Source organism: Arvicola amphibius, chromosome 12, assembly GCF_903992535.2.
Source record: "Arvicola amphibius chromosome 12, mArvAmp1.2, whole genome shotgun sequence".
In the NCBI taxonomy this organism is placed as follows: domain Eukaryota; kingdom Metazoa; phylum Chordata; class Mammalia; order Rodentia; family Cricetidae; genus Arvicola; species Arvicola amphibius.
In genome coordinates this window covers 11,571,831-11,592,204 of record NC_052058.2, presented here as the reverse complement: position 1 = coordinate 11,592,204, position 20,374 = coordinate 11,571,831, and the positions used below count along the sequence as shown (strand labels likewise).

General features: G+C 43.6%; 1 protein-coding gene across 11 annotated transcripts in view; it reads left to right on the top strand.

The window, feature by feature from the left end:
• The window catches only part of Dusp10 (dual specificity phosphatase 10), a 550,627-nt gene that overhangs the window by 27,629 nt on the left and 502,624 nt on the right, over positions 1-20,374 (top strand). Inside the window, exons 3-4 of one of the 11 annotated variants that reach the window (XR_005287689.1) lie at positions 18,740-18,897; positions 19,422-19,584. The exons of 8 other annotated variants lie outside the window; for them this stretch is intronic. The gene's annotated coding sequence lies outside the window, so the exon portion shown is untranslated. 2 more of the 11 variants (XM_038349376.1, XR_005287687.1) reach the window with 2 other exon arrangements.

Genomic DNA, 20,374 nt, shown 5'->3' with positions numbered 1-20,374 from the left:
AATTAATGAGAAAAAAAATGTCAGTAGGATTTTTTGTAATGGATTGAGTGATGGGAATAAGTAGAAAAGACATAGAGAGGACATGGAGCCCCAAACACTTTCCTCATGACCTGTTAGACTATGAGAGTCTACTAGTTACCAATACTTTATTCCACGGTTTGTAGTAATGTTCTAGGATATGATTTTAACTAGACAAACGTTTGTGTGTGATACAGAATATTACTTTAACTGTGCAAAGGTGTGTTACTTTTGTTTATGCTGCATGTGTTTAATTATGTAAAGATATGTGACATTTGTTTCACCTTGCCTGCCTAAGGCACCTGATTGGTCTAGTAAAGAGCTGAGTGGCCAATAGCTAGACAGAGAAAGAATGGGGGTGCCGGTGGGCAGAGAGGATAAATAGGGGGGAAAATCTAGGCTCAAGAGGTGGAATGAGAGAAGGAGGAGGAGAGAATGAGGGAGACACCTGAGACAAGAGCCAGGCAGTTGTCTGAAGACAAGAGAAGCATTGAAAGTAAGATGTATTGAAGAAAGGTAAGAAGCCTTGAGGCAAAAGGAAGATAAAGAGAAACAGGTTAATTTAAGTTAAAAGAGCTAGCCAGAAATGAGCCTAAGCTAGGCTGAGCATTCAAAACTAATAATAAGTCTCTGTGTTATGGTTTGGGAGCTGGTTGGTGACCACAAAAGAAAAAATCTGGTACAGAGTAAGGCAAAGCAGGCTGTGGTTCTGGGTGTAGAAGCCTTGGGCTGTATTCTGGCAGCCATCATGTGTTCCCGAGCTAAGCCGGGGTAAGGGAGCAGGGCAGTGTAACAGGGTGGGAGGAAAGGGGAAATCAGGAGTCTGTTTCTGGTCAGCCTGCCTTGTCGCAGACTTCTGCCAAGGGTGGGAATCTACAGTTGTGTTTGCACACAGCATCAGGCATATTGTATACATTTTTGTATATATTTCTAAAGCAAATGACACCTTGACATCCCTCTGCTAGATTTGCCCAAAGAGAATTGTCTCCCTTTGGGGACACCAGCCCCTCCCAGAGCAGCACAGCTGGAGCTCCTGTGTAGCAGAAACCCATCTAACGTCTCAAGGTGATTAGTTTAGAGACAGTCACCAATTTGCTCCCAGAAGCCGCCTTCTCAGATTGGATGAGTAGCCTCTCCTTCCAGATGCTGAGCTGTAGCTGGAGTACCCTCCTCCTCCTCGTTATCTGTAATGTTTGTAGCTTGGATGCGATGACTGATATTTTCTTTAAAAGTTACCATTGTTTCTCTTGAATGTGTACATAATTTCCTTCCTTTGATGCATATTAATTTATTATAGCCAGAGTCCCTAGCTCTGTCCAGAGTAACATTTGTCCAATTTACCGTCTGCACTACCGTACAGTCTGCGAGCCAGAAAAGGGGCCTAGAGATTTAAACACACAAAGACACATAGAAACACAGAGGCCATCCTTGAAACAAGAATGCCCCTTTAATTGTGTTTCAAGGCAGCTTATATAGGGATCCTTAACTGATAGCCACGCCCCAGCCAAACCCACCAGAAACCACTTCCCTGCCATCAGGAACTCCCGAGGGTCTCGTGCTCAGAGCAGCTGCAAACACTGGAAAACTAGTTGTTTTGTTCAGAGCAGCTGCATGCATAACAAGTAGTTTACAGGAAATTCATGGTCTGGGGGTCCACAGCCCCCAACAGTCCAGAATAAGGCTTGGGGAGAAAAATCAATATATAGCAAGACTGACTTCTCCACTCTTCCCCCACCCTAGTTTCTCAGTATCCTTGAAATCTCTGTCCTGTGGCATGTATTGAAATTCCAGATTTTCCTGACGGTTTCCTATTACGCACAAGCACATGTGATTTCTTTGGAAAGTTCTAGAGACAGGTAGAATATAATCAGAACCATCAAACACTAAATGGAATAAGGTCTGTACATTTTGAAGGACTTTTTTGAACTTACATAATTAGTAAATGAAGTGGAAACCTAAAATTCAGGAGTTTGTCTTTGTCATGGCTGCATGTGTGGTTGTGTGTGTGTGGTTGTGTGTGTGGTTGTGTGTATGTTTGTGTGTGTGTGGTTGTGTGTGTGGTTGTGTGTATGTTTGTGTGTGTGTGGTTGTATGATTATGGTTGTGTGTATGTGTGTTTGTGTGTGTGTGGTTGGTTGTGTGTATGTTTGTGTGTGTGTGTGGTTGTATGATTATGGTTGTGTGTATGTGTGTTTGTGTGTGTGTGGTTGGTTGTGTGTGTGTGGTGTGTATCAGATGCTATCAGGAGGTGGCCTCAATAAAACAGGCATCTGGAGACAGCGTCACTGTGACTCTGGCCATGTGAACAGTCTGTCTGTTTCCCCATTTCCCATTCTCCTATTGCCTACTCATGTGTAACATGACTCTACCAGGATAGAACACATAAAAACACTTGGTGATTTGGGGCATTTTATTATATTCTTAATCTTCTCTTTCGGTTAAATGTCTTTTGGTTCATAATGTAAACATTTATTGCATCTTATTTAACCTACTTAACTCTATTAAAGCTTTGATTGTAATATTTGAAGTTGTAATTAACTCATATGGATCAAAAACTTTAAACTGCTGAGATGTCTGTCTTGAAAATGCCTCCTCCTTCCTGTCTCCTTACAGCTTTGTCCTCTGCCCAGACCTTTTCTGAGCACATACGAGAAAATATTAGTATTTGTTCCTCTAAATGATAAATGTTTCCAGCATCCCTTTCTATAGCGTTCTGAGACTTCCTCTTATTTTTCTGTAATTTTACAGCTGTGGTCACGTGCCACTGCAGGAATAGGCTGTAATTTATGGCTCCTCAGATGGACACATTAGGTGTTTCCAGTTTCGCTGGATAGAGACACAGTGGATGTCTTTGCTCATGTACTATGTTACACACGTTTGTCTCTGAGACAGATGGAATATGTGTCATAATTCAATAAGTGTGCTTACTTCTAATTTTGATAAATGCTGCTAACCAAATCGTCTTCCATAAGCTCATACCAATTTGTGCTCTGGTCAGGAATGAATGGGGAGCACAGAAGGGGCCACTATCCATAGCCTCATAAGCTAGAAAAGCGGATGTGTTTTTGGTGTTGGGTTTTCTTAAAGACATGGTTGAGTCATCACTTCTTTAGCCCCTGTTTTTGTCATTCAGGAGCTGGTTTGGCTCTGCGAAGTCCTCCCACATATCGCTTTAGTATTTACTCCTGTAACTGCTGTGACGTTTTGGCTGGGGTTGAGGGTCTTCTGGCCCTTGCTTTTATCTACTGGTGCTTGCCTAGGAAAGCCACTGATTTCGACATCTAATTCTGTCCTTTACGGCCTCATCAAATTCTTTCACGAATGTAAATCTTTTCCATTTGCTTTGATTAGATTTTCTGGGTATACAGTCATGTCAGCCACAGTGGCCATTTTATTTTTATGGCTCCATTCTTACATAACTCCTATGTGCTTCCACAGGCTAGCGATGTGTTATATTTCTTACATAACTCCTATGTGCTTCCACAGGCTAGCAATGTGTTATATTTCTTACATAACTCCTATGTGCTTCCACAGGCTAGCAATGTGTTATATTTCTTTTTTTCTCATTTTTTTATTAAAAATTTCCATCTGTGTTATATTTCTTACATAACTCCTATGTGCTTCCACAGGCTAGCAATGTGTTATATTGAATGATGCTGGTGAAACTGTAATTTTTTTAATTGTACAGGACAGGAAATACTCCTAGTATTTTCCATTTTAGTATGATACTGGGCATTGGGTTTTCCCTGATATGTATATGTATGGAGGGTTTTCCTCATGCCAATCTTATCAAGTATCTTTTATCATTTTAATAATGTCATGTCCTTGTATGGCTTCTGACCCAGAACCCTGACAAGGGGAAGAGAGGTAACTAAGAAATGAAAGACACTAAAGAAACTAGAGACACATGGACACAGAAGCTGGGATCTAATGGTCTGGTCTCTCTGATGGAGATGCCACAGTACCAGCAAGCACAACGTGTTTGTTTCAAACAGTTGAATGGTTAATCAGGGTTATTACAACAGCTGAACAAGGAGACAGGCTTGACTAATCTCAGTAGAACAGTCTCGATGGGTAAGCAGTCTTTAGACTGTCAACCTCTCCCAGGAGAGAGAAAGCTGCTGTAGAAATTTTCTGCTCTATCAACAGGCAAACCTGAGGGAGGTTTTGCCATCCCTGTGAGGCTCACTTGGGAAAGACTTTGCCATTTCCATGGGGTGAAGCACTCGGGTCCTTGACATGGTCATGCCCATATAAACAGTCACTCAGGTTATCACTGAGTCCCTACACGATACTTTAAGGAATGTCAATATCTTTGCAACATCTAGCAGGCTCATTTAATTTTTCTCTTTGGGTCTACAATTGCTAATTTTATTCATATATTTTATAATATGAAAATACCCTGAAATTGTTCAAATTTCTGAAAGAAATCCCATTTGATCAAATACATGGTCCTTAACGATGTTCTTCACTTTTTTCTTATACTAACCTTTTGTTTAGGATCACTATATTTTATTGCTGTCAATCTCTCTCTCTTTTTTTTTTTTTTTGGTTTTTCGAGACAGGGTTTCTCTGCAGCTTTTTTAGAGCCTGGCCTGGAACTAGCTCTTGTAAACCAGGCTGGCCTCAAACTCACAGAGATCCACCTGCCTCTGCCTCCCGAGTGCTGGGATTAAAGGCGTGTGCCACCACCGCCTGGCTTGCTGTCAATCTCTTACGCAGGATTTGTGAATATAGCATAATGCACAACCATGTGTGTGCTATTGCATTTTTGTAAATTAATATTATGCTTAAGTCATACAATGAATTTGAAAGGTTTCAGACTCACTTAAGATTTATTACTTGGGGGCTTTCAGGAACCCTTTATTATCTTTCATTTCTGGAACTGTTTTACATATTTTATTTAATAATATGTTTTTATCAGTGCTCAGATTTTTATTAACCTCATTTTTGATAACACAGCAATAGTTTTTTAATTCATTCTATGTAAGACCCAGCTTTTGGGTTTATTTATCTCTCCTCTGTTTGTTGCTTTCTCTCTAAACTCTATGATTTCAACTTTAGTAGTTATGAATTCACACACTTGCCTTCTTCAGAGGACTCTGTTCTTTTCCTAACTTGACAATTTGGAAACTTAATATTTATATTTATTATTTGTTTGCTGTCTTATTTGTGTCTATTAAGTTGTCAGTTCATAAGAATTTAAGGAATCTTGAAGGCATGTTTGTATGTGACAAGTATGTTCCCTGCCATCTATTCCCTGGCATCGTCCTTCACAGTGTTAGGCATGGACACAGGCCGCCCTCTAGACAGTTATTTGAATCAATAGATTTAAAGTCCACAGACCCCTGGCAGAGGAATTTGTCCCTTGTTCTGCCCTCTACCCTGAAATCGGGCTATCGCAGCAGCAGCATGTTTATCAGGATGTTCATGGGCTTTCACTCCAGGAGAAACACTGGGAGCTTTAGCCAAGCCGTTCCCTCCCCATCCAAGAGTCCCAAAGGTTGACTGTCTGATTTTGCAACAAAAACATATTTTGATAAACTGTTTTAGCTGGCACCAATGTTTCCCGAGTCCTTGCCCAGGGGCACTGGATTCATGCCCATCTGCAGGTCTGTGCCGTCGTAGCAACACTGCTGGTTTGGACCTATTTTGGGAGCCTCTGGTGCTCTTTAGACAATGTGTTCCCCCACCCCCTCTTAGGATCTCAGAGAAGCAGGAGGAAGAATAACAGGGACTCAAGGAAAAGCTGGACGTAGTTTCTTCCCAAGGCTTTGTAACCTCCTGTCAATGATGGAGAGAACTGAATTATGCAAAGTGTGCAATCTTTTCCACACTGAAGACTTTCACTTGAAATAATGGATGCATGTGCAAATACATTTAGCTTTGAGGCACAATGTAATACAGTGTTTTTTAAACTTGCAGTTTGTAAGTAAAGAAATCTGATAACTCTACAGTTGTGTTGACACCTGCAGCATCATGACTCAAAAGAGTTCCATCACTTAAAGGAACCGCTATGCTCCTCTGCGACCAATAAAATCCCCCATCCTCCTGCAAATCACTGAATACTTCTCTCCTGTGGTGATGTGTCTGTTTCCCTCATCCACTTGTAGAATTTCATGGAGAGGAAACTATAGAGTATGTAATCTTGTGCATTTATTTTCCCTTAGAATAATTCTTTCAAAAACTCGTGAATGTTTTGAAATGCTTCTTTTTCACTGCTAAGAAATATTCCAGTGCATGTGTGTGTGTGTGTATGTGTGTGTGTGTGCATATATGTGTACATGTGTGCCAGTCTATATAAACATTCATCTGTTGACATGTATTTAGACTTTTTATAGTTTGGGGTATTATCAATAGAACTATTTTGTATTTTCAACTATGAGTTTTTGTAGCAGTAGGCTGAGTTCTCCAACGTCAATCATTAATTTAAAAAAAGTTCCCCAGACACGGGCAGCTAGTCTTAGGGGGTCTATAAAGACTAGGCTAAGCAAGCTGTGGGGAGCAAGTCATTAAGCAGCGTTCCTCCATGGCCTCTGCTTCAGTTTCTGCCTCCAGGTTCTGGCCTTGACTTCTTGCCCTGGCTTCCCTAAATGATTGACTGTATAGTATATGATGAAATAAGCCATTTCCTTCCCAAGTTGTTTTTGGTCAAGTCTTTGTTTTCCCCCATAGAAATAGAAAAGTAAACAAGAAAGATTTCCACCCCTCACCTCACTGACTTTTTATTGAAAATATTTGAGAGCTCTGCAAATTTTAAGCATGCAATTCATTATTACTAATTTTGGTCCCTTATGGCTTTTCGAATTATGAGGGCAGGAGTATCATTCTGAATGTTTCACTCCCAGGTGTAAGCAGCTTGAGATGCCTTCCACTAGCAGAATCACACTGGGAACCAGGGTTTCAATAGTCCTAGGGGGACACAGCTATTCAGTGCCTAACCTTGCCCACATTGTGGTGAGGAAGCATCAAAGCCACAAAAGCTCCCTGCAACCATGTGCATGCTCCGAGTATAGAACCTTCTGGAAAATCCAGAAACAAGTTCTGAGGGTTAGACCATGGTGCTGTAATCATTTTCTTCTCCTGAAGAATCTGTGAACCAGAGCTTCCTCGCAGCTATATAAATAAGGCCCTTTCTAATGCATAACACCGAAGGCAGTTCGAATAGTATAGAAAAAAGAATCCCCCAGAGGTAAGGCAGAAACTCTGGCATCCAGGCAGAGAAAACAGTCTTAGATGTGTGGCGTGGCAGATGCTGTTGGAGAAGTGGCTCTGCAGTTAAGAGTACTTGTTGCTCTTTCAAAAGAGCTGGGTTCAGTTCCCAGCACCCACATAGTGGATCACAACCACTCAGAACTCCAGTTCTACAGGATCCATGGGCCCCTTCTTACCTCAGAGGGCATAGGCACACACATGGTAAACAAACATACATGCAGGAAAAAAATTAAAATGTGTGGCAGGACCACGAGTGGTGTGTCTACCTACTGAGACAGTGCGACTGATCTAATGGGAGCTCACCAAGGCCAGCTGGACTGGGACTGAACGAGCATGTGATCAGACCAGACTCTCTGAATGTGACTGACAATGAGGGCTGACTGAGAAGCCAATGATAATGGCACTGAGTTTTGTTTCCACTGCATGTACTGGCTTTTTGGGAGCCTAGTCTGTTTGGATGCACACCTTCCTAGACCTGGATGGAGAGAGGAGGGCCTTGGACTTCCCACAGGGCAGGGCACCCTGACTTCTCTTAGGACTGGAGAGGGAGGGGCAGAGGGAGGGGCAGAGTGGGAGGGAAATGGGAGGAGGTGGAAATTTTTAATAAATAAATAAAATTTAAAAAAAGAATAAAAACTAAAATAAAATGTGTGGCAGGTTTCTGTAATTATTTTGGAAACTCCTTGAGGTTAAATTTATTCTCTTTATATTTTAAAATAGGATATAGCTATGTAGCCGATGCTACTACCCTCAAACACATGATCTTCCTGTCTTAGCCTCCTGAGTGCTGGGATTAAGTAGGCTTTTTAGCTGTCTTGTGGGGTCTCAACAGGTCCTTGGTCCTTTAACACCAACATTTTTTCAAGGAGGCAGAAGGCTTGTTGGGAATGAAGGCAATGGGAGAGACATGATCTGCAAGAACACGAGCTGCTGACTAACAGGGTTTTTGTTCATCGTGCACCCTGAGATGCCTGCTGTTTACCTTCTTCTTAGCTGAATAAACCAAGGCTGAGATTGGCCCGCATGGGCCATCACTTCTTGGAGTCCTGTTCAGAGTAGAGTAGTGCAGAGGGGGTGCTTGTGGATATATCCGCTAGACCCATGTATTGGAGTGTTATGATCACAGAATTTCCTTCCAGACAGGGCTCAGAAGACAGATGAAAATATCCCAATTCTGTTTCAATTAGCCAGTCAGCCTGGTCAACAAGAGAGATGCCTACAGATTTTAATTGGTCTCAGGGGAGAACAGAATGTTCTGTGCTGTCCTTGTTCACCCTGACATTGCATTATCTGGGCCACAGGGCAGCTGCAATCTTTCCCCGGGGGGCTCAGGATGTCTGTCTAGAAATAAATTTCAAATTCGGCTTTAACCTTTTTACCACCATGTTACTTCTACACAGATATTCTTCAGTGGAGTTCGGTGTAGAGAAGCGAAGTCTGTCCCATTTCTAAATAGGTCATTCTTATTCCTAGAGTACAAGCCTTGGGGGACATTACGGTTGGGGGATGGACAATTTGTATGGAGGCAGAATGATCAGCAGTGGCTTAGGTGAAGTTTGGGCCTTTGTGCTTATACTAATATCATCTGTCATCTCGGAAAAACCAATGTTTTTGCTTCTCGGTATCTCAGTGTCTTCATCAATAAAATGATAACAGCTTTTCTCTCTCAGGAAATAATTCGATGTCATAAAATCCATGACACCGAGTCTGACTTGTTCTAAAGGGCTGAAAAGGACTCATGAGCAAATAACATTATTTATGTCCAAGCCTCCTCTTCCCCCACATTTTACCTTGTTAGACTCGCACATTGTATCAGTCAGCATAGGCTAGGTTTGGCTGAGGCAACAACTCTCCACCCTCCTTTCCCCAAAGTGTTCTTCATTACAGCCTGACACAGGTCAGTCAGCTTTCCTGACAGGTTTATGATGCTGTCGCTCAGTGTTATAACAGGGTTGTCTCAGAGTCCTTCCGTATCAACCATAGCAGAGAGAGGGGAACCGGTAGATGAACGAACAGAACTCACCCTTCTTTGACACATCAGACAGGAAATAACACACAGGACTTCCTTTTCACACATGCTCAGGACCCATGATCAGTCACATGACCCTGTCCTAAACTCATGGAAGCTGGGACTCTGAGGAGCCTTATAGTGTATTTAGAGGACAGGTGTTAATGTTGCATGTTCCCTAAGTTCCTATTTGTCTTCATATCCCCAAGCTAGGCAGGAATTAAAAATGAGCTGAGGTTTATTTAACAAACTTACCTTACTTGCTGTGGGCCAGGAAGCCAGAGGGTGCTGTGGTTCAGGTCCACTGAAGCTGTTCACAGTGGGAGGTGGGGTGGTGAAAGAGGCAAATGTGTAAATTATCAGGCGGTGCTTCCTGACTTGGAGTCTACGGGAGACAGGCAGGGGGTAGAGTCTGGGAGGATCATTTGGACTCTTCAGGAAAGTGAACGTCATAAGATGAAAGCAATGGACTAGGAGTTCACAGAATTGGTGTTTGGGTCTAGGGGCCATGTCCCCTAGATTCTGCATTAGCTCAGTCAGGAAATATTGAAGCCCCTATTTCACAGTGTCCCAAATGAAGCAAATGACAGAGAAAGTGCTGTGACCACATGTGCCTGTCTTCCCCTGTCTTCTCCACATTTGGAAGACTAATGAAGGGGACTATAAATTTGAGGCCTACTCAGGCTACATCGTGAATTGCAGGCTACCCTGGGCTACACGGTGAGATTCTGCCTCAAGGAAAGAAGCCAACACACACACACACACACACACACACACACACACACACACACACCATAACACCATAAAACAAAGAATGGAGAGTTAAAATGTAGGAAACAAAGGGCTCCATAAATCTGGGGAGGGTTAATAAAAGTATAGGTGTTTATTCAATTATTTTGCCAGAAAAGTGCTGGAGAAATATATCCTTCGGGGAGAATCCATCTCCTTCATTATTCACTGTGTCTGTGTGTGTCTGAGGGTGGAATTTGGGTTAATTTTTTTTCATTGCTGTGATGAAATACATACATGTGTCTGGGCAGGGCGGGGAGTGCTCATGCATATGGAGAGAGCAGAGGCTAGTGGAGGGTGTCTTCCTCAGACTCCTGCCACCTTACTTTTTGAGATGGTGTCTACAGTTAAATCTAGTGTTCAGTAATTCAGTCGGCCTAGCAATTCAGAGTGTGCGCTGCTCTGCAGAGGATCCCAGTTCAGCTCTCAGCGCACACACTGGGTGGCTCCCAACCAGCTGTATCTCTCTAGATCCAAAGCCTCTGGTCTTGGCAGGCACCACACGCATGTGTGTTTGCATATATGCACACACACACACAATTAAAAAAATAATAAACTGACCTTCTAGATCAGTATTTCTCAACTGTATTTTGCACACTGGAATCAGGTAGGGAATTTTTAAAACCATATCGTGTGATCGTTTCGGGACTGAGCAACTGGGAACAAACAAGCAACCTCCCTCTAACACATACCTGAATGCTTGCTTGAGAGAGAGAGAGAGAGAGAAAGAGAGAGAGAGAGAGAGAGAGAGAGAGAGAGAGAGAGAGAGAGAGAGAGAGAGAGAGATATGTTGTGGAGCTGAATGGGCGAGGAGGTGGGAAAGACCTGGAAGGAGTCAGGGGAAGGGAAGCCATGATCAGAGTATATCACATGAACAAATATTTAAATGTATGAAGGAAAGGCATACCACTGTGCAGATCCTACTCCCGGTATCGGTGCTCTAGTTACCTGGTCTGGGGCGTAGGCGGGACATGAACATGATTTTAAGTGCCCTAGAAGACTCTAATCCACAGCCAAAGTTGAAAACTACTCATTCAAGTATGGACTCATCGCAAAGCTCCTTCTCAAGCAAAGACCTTCCTAAGGGCTTTTGTGTTAACGTCTTTATTCCATGAGTTAGAATATTCATTTGTAGCAACCATATGTCATGTTACGATTGCAGGTTGTCCCTGGCTAACCATGGCTTCATTCCATCTAAGCAGAAAGCACATTAAATCACCTCACCCGCCCCACACCCTGGCCTAGATGAATGGCCTACCATGGAGTTTCCTTGCATCTCCTGGTCATGTGGCTGATGGGAGCTTCCATGTGACTCACTTTACCTGCCACTATGCAGCATCATGGGAGTCTGTTTTGCCTCTCCCTAACCAAGGAAAAGAAAAAACTTTTATGTCCTAAGTAAGATTTCTCCCAAATGCATGCTGCTTCCACACTCTGAGTGTTGACAGATTGTTAAGTACTTCATTTTTAATTCAGAAAATATCTGTGTAGGAAAATTTGTTTAAAAGACAGCCTCTATACAAAAGAGAAAAAAGAAAAAAAAAAGCCAGTATTATTCTTGACATTTTTTGTACATGTGTGTGTGTGGTATGCATGTCTGTATGTGTATTCACATGTGTGTGCACATGTGTGCACACTGTATGGAGACTACAGGTAGACATTTATCTTCCATGATCACTTGCCACCTTTTATTTTAAGTCATGGTCTCTCACCTGAATGGATAACTCACTAACTCAGCTGTTCTAGCTAGCCAGCTTGCTCTGGGGGTCTCCTGCCTCTGCCTCTTGTGCTGGCATTACAGGTGCGCTGTCACACCTCCCTGACTTTATGGTGGGTGCTGGGGACCTGGACTCCAACCCTTGTGTTTGTCAGCAAGTACCTTCTTGGATGAATTGCCTCCCCAGTCCCAACCTGAGTTTTACGGGGTTATTCTCCCTACACAGTCTGATGGGGAACTTTAGCCAATCACATTCTGTTTAGGGTGTGTACCCCTGGGGCCACAGAAAACAAATAAAAGATCCAGGTGCGCTTGTCCCTTTTTTGTTTGTTTGTTTGTTTGTTTGTTTACGCTCCTGAATAGCTGGAACCCTGGTTTTGTGAGTTCCCTTAAAGCTAAATATTTTCTATTAAGCTGGTCTGGTTACTGCATCACCTCCATTGCACAGAGGAGACAGTTCCGGCAGAGGGAAGATGGATGACCAGCCCAAGCTTGGCTGCCCCTGAGCAGCAGGGCTGGAGTTCAGCGTAAATCATCTCAACAGAGGGCCAGGATTCTGATCAGTTTGTCACCCTTAGCAGCTGTGAGTGAGAATACGACGCGGGGAAGCCATCTACCAACCAGGAAGGAATCTGTGGAAAGGGTCACGCCCAGAGAGACTCACACCTGTGATGTTCGACCATGTCTTTAGCTCACTGCCCCGTTCTCAATTGCACAAGCTCCATACAGATGCTGCCATACAGGGAATAGGAGGGACCGCATGTGGCCCCTGAGCCCTTGAAATGAATTTAGTGTAACCAAGGAACAATTTTTTAAAATTTAATTTAACTCTAAATGGGCATAAACACAGAGGGCCACTGTTGGACAGTGCAGTTCAGGGTAGCCATTAGAGGACACCCTTGAGAATCATGACACAAAAAAAGATTTGTTTTTTTTTATTTAGTTGTGTGTGTGTGTGTGTGTGTGTGTGTGTGTGTGTGTGGTGTGCAGGTGCAGGTGCACATACAGATGCTTGCGTGCAGAGGCCAGGGCACAGCCTCTGGTAGTGTTCTTCAGTTCTACTTATCCTTACTTTGAAGCAGAGTCTCTCTTGCACTGGCACTCACCAAGTAGGCTAGACCGGCTGCTCAGCAAGTCCCAGGGAACTGTCTGTCTGTCTGTCTCTGCCTCTGCAGCTCATGGCTTGTCATGGCTTGCTTTTTTGTTTTTTAGTATGGGTACTGGGCTTGAAATCAGGTCCTCTTGCCTGCCAGACAAGCACTTTAATGACAGCTATTTCTTTAGCCCCGGGGAGGATTCTTTTGTTCATGTTCAGTAAAAGGGGCTGTTTTGTTCTTCACTCAAAAATTGATAAGCATAAATCACCTCACAGTTGAGTGCCGAGACTTCAATAACCATTGTCACGGCCAACGTGCTCATTAGGCTCTGAGAACTGCCCATTTCCCCCAAGCTCTTTTTTCCGTGTCTAATGCCGCTGCCATGCTTCCTACCCATCGGGGCACTGGCTGAACACACTGCCCTCTCAATGCAACCCTCTGACTCGGTCCCACCCACCTCTCAATTCCCAGATGAAATGAATCATCCTCCCAGCGCTCCCACGGTCATCTCATTACATTGTGCTTGCTCATTCAGCTCCAGGGACGGGGAGCAGTGCAATGTAACATGCTGGGGGCTCTGAATGAGAGGCGTTCCCCACAGGCTCATTGGTGTGTTTGAATGTTTGGTCTGCAGTAGGTGCTACTCTTTGAGGGAGGTCATGGAACCTTTAGGAGGTGCAACCGTGTTGAAGGCAGACTTTGAGAATTTATAGTATTGTGCTACTTCCTCTGTCCCTGTCTCTCTGTCTGTCTGTCTCTCTGTCTGTCTCTGTCTGTCTGTCTTTATGTGTATGGTTGAAATGTGATCTGCCAGATTTTTGCTACATGCCTCCCCCACCATTATGGACATCTAGCCTTCTGGAACCCCGAGCCAAACAGACCCTTCCTCTAGTCACTCTGGCCTTGGTGTTTTAACACACTAACAGAAAGTCGCTGATACTGAGAGGGAAACAGGAGCTGTGGAAAGCCGGACCATCATGATGGAGCCTGGCTAGAGCCTGGGTCCTTTGAAGACCCGAGGAAAGGGCAGAATCATGTGTTTAAGAACACGTCGGGTGATGGTACCTTTGAGAGAAGATCTGCCCAAGAGCGTGAAGAGGCCAAAACTTACTGCAAACACGTGAAAGGCTTCAGATCGTCTCCTTGTGTACCCCAAGTCAATCACACTGCTCCAAGTGCAGAGAATTGAGAAGCGCAAGTCAAAATACCTGAGAAACCACTTCGAAAGTGTAAGCACAGGGATTGTTTGTACCGGGCACCTCTGGGAGCGATTGTAACGGTAATGGTACCTCCTTGGAGTTAACGAACAGGCTGGCATCTGGAAATCCACCAATTAAACCACAGCTGTTATAAGAAACTGAAAACGTGGAGGGCAGGCTTCCCCTCAGAGCTCTTCTGGACAGATTCAAGCCTTGCCTGTAGAAACTGACAGGAAAGTGTGGAAAAGCTCTCTCCCCCGGGAGCTGAGGGATTGAAACCACCGTGGAACGAGCATGAGCAAGCCCCTGCCATGTGGTTAACAGTGTGGGAGGCCATGGGCACTAGAAGTGACAGGAGAAGTGGGTGCTTTGGAAGGAAGAATACGGTTCTATTAGAGAAATGAGACTGTCACTGACAATTGACGGAAATATGAAGGAACAGTAGATGTAGCCTTACAGACTGCACAGATTAACCTCTGCAAATAAAATGGATTCATCCTTGGGCAGAAAGCCAGACAGCAACCGTTCTAAGCCTGGGCTATAGGATTCCCAGAACTGTGGTGCCCCACCTTTCAGGACAGCCCACCTCAATCTCTTTATAGCATAGGCTTTGTTTTGCCAAATGTGCTTCCACCAGAGTGTCTTAGTTGAATTATTTCTTTGAGGCAAGCAGTGAAGGGCAAAAGCTCCCAGTAACCTATTAGAGATACATAATAGACAGCCCTTCCAAGTGACAGAGACAGCAGAAAAATGAGAGTAAAATCAATGAAATGGAATGGGCGGGCATCTGAGATGCCATTATCATTAGGTGACTGAGTAGAGTCATCCTTGGGCTTCCGTAAGCGCAGCCCTTCCTGCCAATCATACCTCTGGCATTAACTCGTGTTACATTCTCCATCGCTGAGATGCCCACCCGAGCTTTGCACAGACCATGCTATGTGCTTCCCAGGTGAGGGGCAGTTCCAGCCTCTTCCTCCCAGAGATGGATCCAGTGGACCTATCTCTCCCCAAAGCCAGCCTCAGTTTTCCTCTTCAGGCCAAGGGAAGCTTGGGCTGACTCATTTCAGTGATGAATGTTGTAGCCACTCTAGAGAGGTGTCCCCAGCTGCCCTGCTGGAGGGCAACCAAGTGAGTAACCCTGCCGATATCACATGGTACTGGAATGGTGCTGGCCTGTGGCTGTACCAAGTTCATGGCCACGAATGGGGCTGTTCTGTGCACTCACATGTCCCTGAGGGTGTTGGGGTTCTATCTTGGGGGTCTCATAGATTTAGCAACTGAGCTTGCAGTGGGGTGGCTTATGACCAGTAGAAGGTGATGGTGACACAATAGGACAGCTCTCAGAGAAGTTCTGAGGAAGAAAAATAAAAGGTGCCTGGAAGTCACTGCTCCTCTCCCCAGACAATTGCCCTTTTCCACACATTTCCTTGACCTCCTTAACACAGCTGTGGCTGACACACGCATGCCAGCAGCATGCCCACCCAGAGCAGAGGGGAAATAACAGCCTTCAGATTGATGAACAGTCTCTGAGTCAGGTGACCAGAGCTCTCCCTTGGCCTGAGTCCCGGACTGGAATCTGAATCTCAGTGCGGCCCCCATGCTGTGAGCAGCCTCACCCTGCAGGAACTCCGTTTCCCTCCCTCGTATTCATGATAGCCATGCTTGGTTATTTGTTCTGATCTTCAGACTGTCCTGCCAGCTTGATCTCTCATGTTGTAAGAATCTTGCCTGCATTTCTGAATCTTTTATACATCCACGCGCTTTTCCTTCCTCCTTCCTCCTCTCTTCACCTCCCCATTCACATTCCCTCTCCCAACCCCGTTTTTTTTTTCTATGAACCTAGTTAGAGGTTTTGCTGTTATTTTAATATCGGCTTCAGCATGAGGCTTAGGAGGAAAGGAGGCACTTAGACAAAAGCCAGACATCCTCAGATGTGGGACTTGGCTCAAGAGAGTCACCCCTACACTCCCTTCTATGACTGGCATCTGTCCTGTCCGCTCTGCGGTCTCTTTCATCAGCCATCACCTGGAGTGGTCCATGCGCTCTCCTCTCTCTACCTGTCCTTCTGCACACCATCGTTTTCCTTAGCGTTTGTCTGGTTAAGGGCTCAGGTATGGAGTAGGGGAGATTTATGATAAGCAGAGGGCATCAGCAGGAGGCTGCAGGCACTGAGGTTGTTTATTCCAGTGTTCTGCCAGGGAGCAGCCTAGAGGTTGCCATTTCATCAAGAGGTCATTCTGTTCCCTAGTGTTACCTGTAAAGGCCAAAGTTATTCCAGTCTCAGAGGGGGGTGGCAGGGCAGCAGGAGCTCCTGGTCCTTAGAGGGAAGATGCAGTAGAATGAGTTTTAGTAAGTATAGGCTTTGACCTTAGGACTCTTTCCTTATTTCCATAGTCAACTATTTCAACCATATCTATATTTATAGCTAATGTATATGTGATATATATGTGTGTGTATCTTAGTGATTTATATATAAATTATATGTATAAATATATATAACATATTTACATATAATAGATTTAAATATATCTATAATAGAAACATTTATCTTCGTGACCTAGGACAATGTGGATGGAAGTACGGAATGGATTACAGCTGAATGAAAATGGATGGGACTATATGTAGCTGAGAGTCAAGTGAGGACCGGTCAAAGAATGCGACTTAAGAGACCACACCTTCTGATCTTCTGTCCCCCAAGCCCCTTCTAGAACAGATAACATATTTAAAAACTTACACACATGTCCACTCACACAAGAGAGGCATGGCTAGATTGGTACACACAATATTCTGAGGCAGGAGAGAAGAAACCTGACTTCTTACTCAGATCTATTCAGCAAGGAAGTGAGCAGATAATTTCATTTTCCTCAGCTTCAGCAGAGGCAAAAGGCTGTGATGACCTTTCAAAGACGATTTCCAATGCTTCTGTAAACCCCACAGTTCCAAATCCTGGATTCCTAGAGCTAAGAAAACTGCCTCTGAATGAAGAAGGCCATGGGTTGTGGCTGGCAGTGCTCTCTCTAACTGCCTTCCTCTGGAAAAGCCTCAGCTATATTTCCTAGCTTCCTCTTTGTAGATAGTTAGAATAGAAAGCAGTCCCAAATATCCTATTCGAATATGACACAGGTCCCCAAACACCCCATGACATTCTTCACTAGTTGCTCCAGGAGAAAGATGACCCAGAAGTGGAGAGAGTTTGGCATAGAACTTGACATTTTATTGTGTGTGTGTTCTGGTCTAATGATATGCTACCGATATTTTCCTACCTTGGCAGGTCACCCGCTAACACTCACTAGACCCTGGTACAGCTGAATGAATCATACTGCCCTGGGTGACCATTTAACTGGATAATCGCGGAGGAAATGGGACTCAAATAACGGGATAGGAAGGAAAGGGATGAAAGGCAGTGTCTCAGGAGGTTTCTGTCAATGTAGTAGGGTGGCCAACGGGAGGGGGGAATCAGCCAAGACTAAAGGACGCATGCCTGATACTGACTACCATCTCCCACGGTGGCTGCAGAATTTGGATTGTATCAGAGACCAGGCTAAGATCAGCAAGGGCTCTAGCAGAAGCTGGAGGAGATTGCTGGAGGAATTCCTAACCCAGTGCTGTAAACAATGCTGTTGCCCGTGAGAACCTCAGGCTTCAAGAGTTATCACTTTGCACACTTACTGCTCATTTACTGATGACCCTGCTTCACTACGGAGGAACCCTGGAATGCAAAACCTATGGGTCGTTCGGCAGTGCAACCTCCATGCCTGGCCTAGGACCTGGGACCTAGTATATCCTCAATAAATGTTTCTCAGCTGAATAAAGCATTTGACTATTTTTGCTTGTTTGGCAACTTCAGTCCTTCTGTTGGCAAAGTATGTTACACATGATGTGGGTTTTTTGCTTCTCCAAGGTCAGACCCTCCTGTGTTAACTTGGAGCTTTTTTTCCCAAACGACTTAAAGCTCATGAGAGGGAAGTCAGAGCTTCCTATGACACTGGGTTCAGTCAGTGGTTTAGTTTCCCCCAGTTTCTCGTGTCCGGAATATGCCAACTCTTCTGGAGACCCAGAACTTCACAGTGAGAGATTAGATTCCCAGGCTCCCATTTTGTCCTTATGGACAAGAACCACTAACCCTTGCTATTTTCCCGCTTCTCGGTCTTGTTTCTATCACTTTTGACTTTGGCTGTTTGAAATCCTTTCTTTGTAAGAAGATTTTCTTCTTTCATCTCTTTATGGGATCCTTTGGAGGGTCTTGTTCTTCAGCAGCTTCTAACATGGCTAATATGGCCGATGCCTTGCAAATGGGCTACAGTCCAGAGGATCCCATGATCCTTTAAGAGAGGGTCAGACATCAGCACTGGAGAGGCTCAACGCCAGAAAGTCGAAGATAGTGCATTAGAAGTTGCAACCCAGGCCTAAATTTAAAGGAGGTTTCAAAAATAATTTATAAAGTATTGCTTATAGTATTTAAAAACTATCCAACTCAACAAACCCAAATATAAAGCTAGAAGGAGATATATTTTCTGTTTATGTTGGCATAAATGAGAGATGTCACTATGGAGTTTCAGGGTATCATGAACTTGGCCATAGTTTATATTCTGTGTGTGACTAAAATGTATCCAAAATATTCTTACAATTTATCCTATAAATGCAAAATGAAATAGAGCAGTTTGAAGTCTCATTTTAGTTTTTCATTTCTGAAAAGAAAGGTATTAATAGAATCCATATTGACTTGACAAAGACAAGCTGCAAATGCAACCCACCACCACCATTGCGCTCTATCATAAACCCAGACACATTCCAACATGTGACATCTGGATCTCAACCTTTGGGAACCAAAACCTACACAGAGATTCCATTGGGGTAAGACATTTTCCTTTATCTAACTTATAACATTCTTTAAATGGAGACTTTGTAAACATAAATGGTTACAACTGGTTTTTTTCATCTATTATGTCTATTGAAATCACAAGTACTCTTTTTGTCCAGTGTAACTTGGTCAATAAATTAGGGGAGTCAACCAGAGTAGGCTTCTATGCAATAAAACTGAGTAATTCTCCTCCAACTACATATGGAAAATGTGTGCTGCCCTCACATTAGAATCCCCAGCATGGACTGGAGAGAGCACAGCAAATGCTTTGTGGAATTAGGCTCTTAGATTCAGAATTATTGGCCAAGATATTTAGCTTCTCTAAGCTTTGGTTTCATTCTTTAGATGATGCATTCTTAGCTATTTTACTTCTTGTGGTAAAGATCATACCGAGTAATACAATGTGAATAGTTCTTGTATCCTAATACCAGGCTCAATAACTGTTGATTCCTATTATGGTAAAGATGAAATGACTCTTGTGAGATAATCCTACTTTCAAGTTATGTTTTTTTTCTAGTTCCAGAGTTGAAATTGACATTTAAGAAGCTCAGTGACCACTGGAAGGCTAAGCTATTTGAGTCAATGAGTATGGAAGATTAGGTGTTATGGGTTTGTCTCTCAGTGCACAAGAATACTGAGGATCTTCTGAGACTATTGTGTACAAAATTAAGCCATTCACTATGCTTGCAGAGGATCACATTGGGATCCCAGCAACCACATGGGGCAGCTCACAATCACCAACGACTCCACTCTACAAGATCGATTCCTCTTCTGCATCTGCAGGTAACTTCACTCATCAGCAAACACCAATTCCCACACACATCTGCGTATAATTTTAAAAATATTTTAAAATAATAATCAAATTCAAAGGAATATGGGGAGAGTAAGCTAGAATAGAAGGGAATCTGAGGGGTGGAATGAAAACCTAGCTTATTAGAAACCTCCTAAAATATATGAAGGTGATCCTAATGAAGCCTCCAAATAATAGATGAGACAGAGCCCCAACTGGCTATCTCTTGTCACCAAAAGAATCTTCCAATGCCAGGACTGGGTTATAGCCAATTGAGTTGTTGAGCAAAAGGGTCCCATTGAAATTCTGAAATAATACAGGCTTTTGCTAAGACAGTCGGTTATTTTGCACATGCTAATAACAAGATCCCATTGCTGCAGACAACACCCACACAAGTCACTGAACATGGAGAGGTTAAACTGGTGCCTACATAGAACCTTCAGTCCTGTGCTCTACTGTCTTTGGTATGGTAAGAGAATCTGAAGGCAACCAAAAGCAAAACATAAACACACCAACCTAGCTACAAGTCCTTTGATCTACAGTGCTGTACTTCCTGCAAAATATGGTAGGCAACTATGGCACAAAGCTTGTGGGAGTAACCAGTTAATGTCTGATTTTCCTTAAGGCCCACTCTATGAGATGGAAGCCGTGCCTGGCACTGCTTGGGTGACCAATAACTA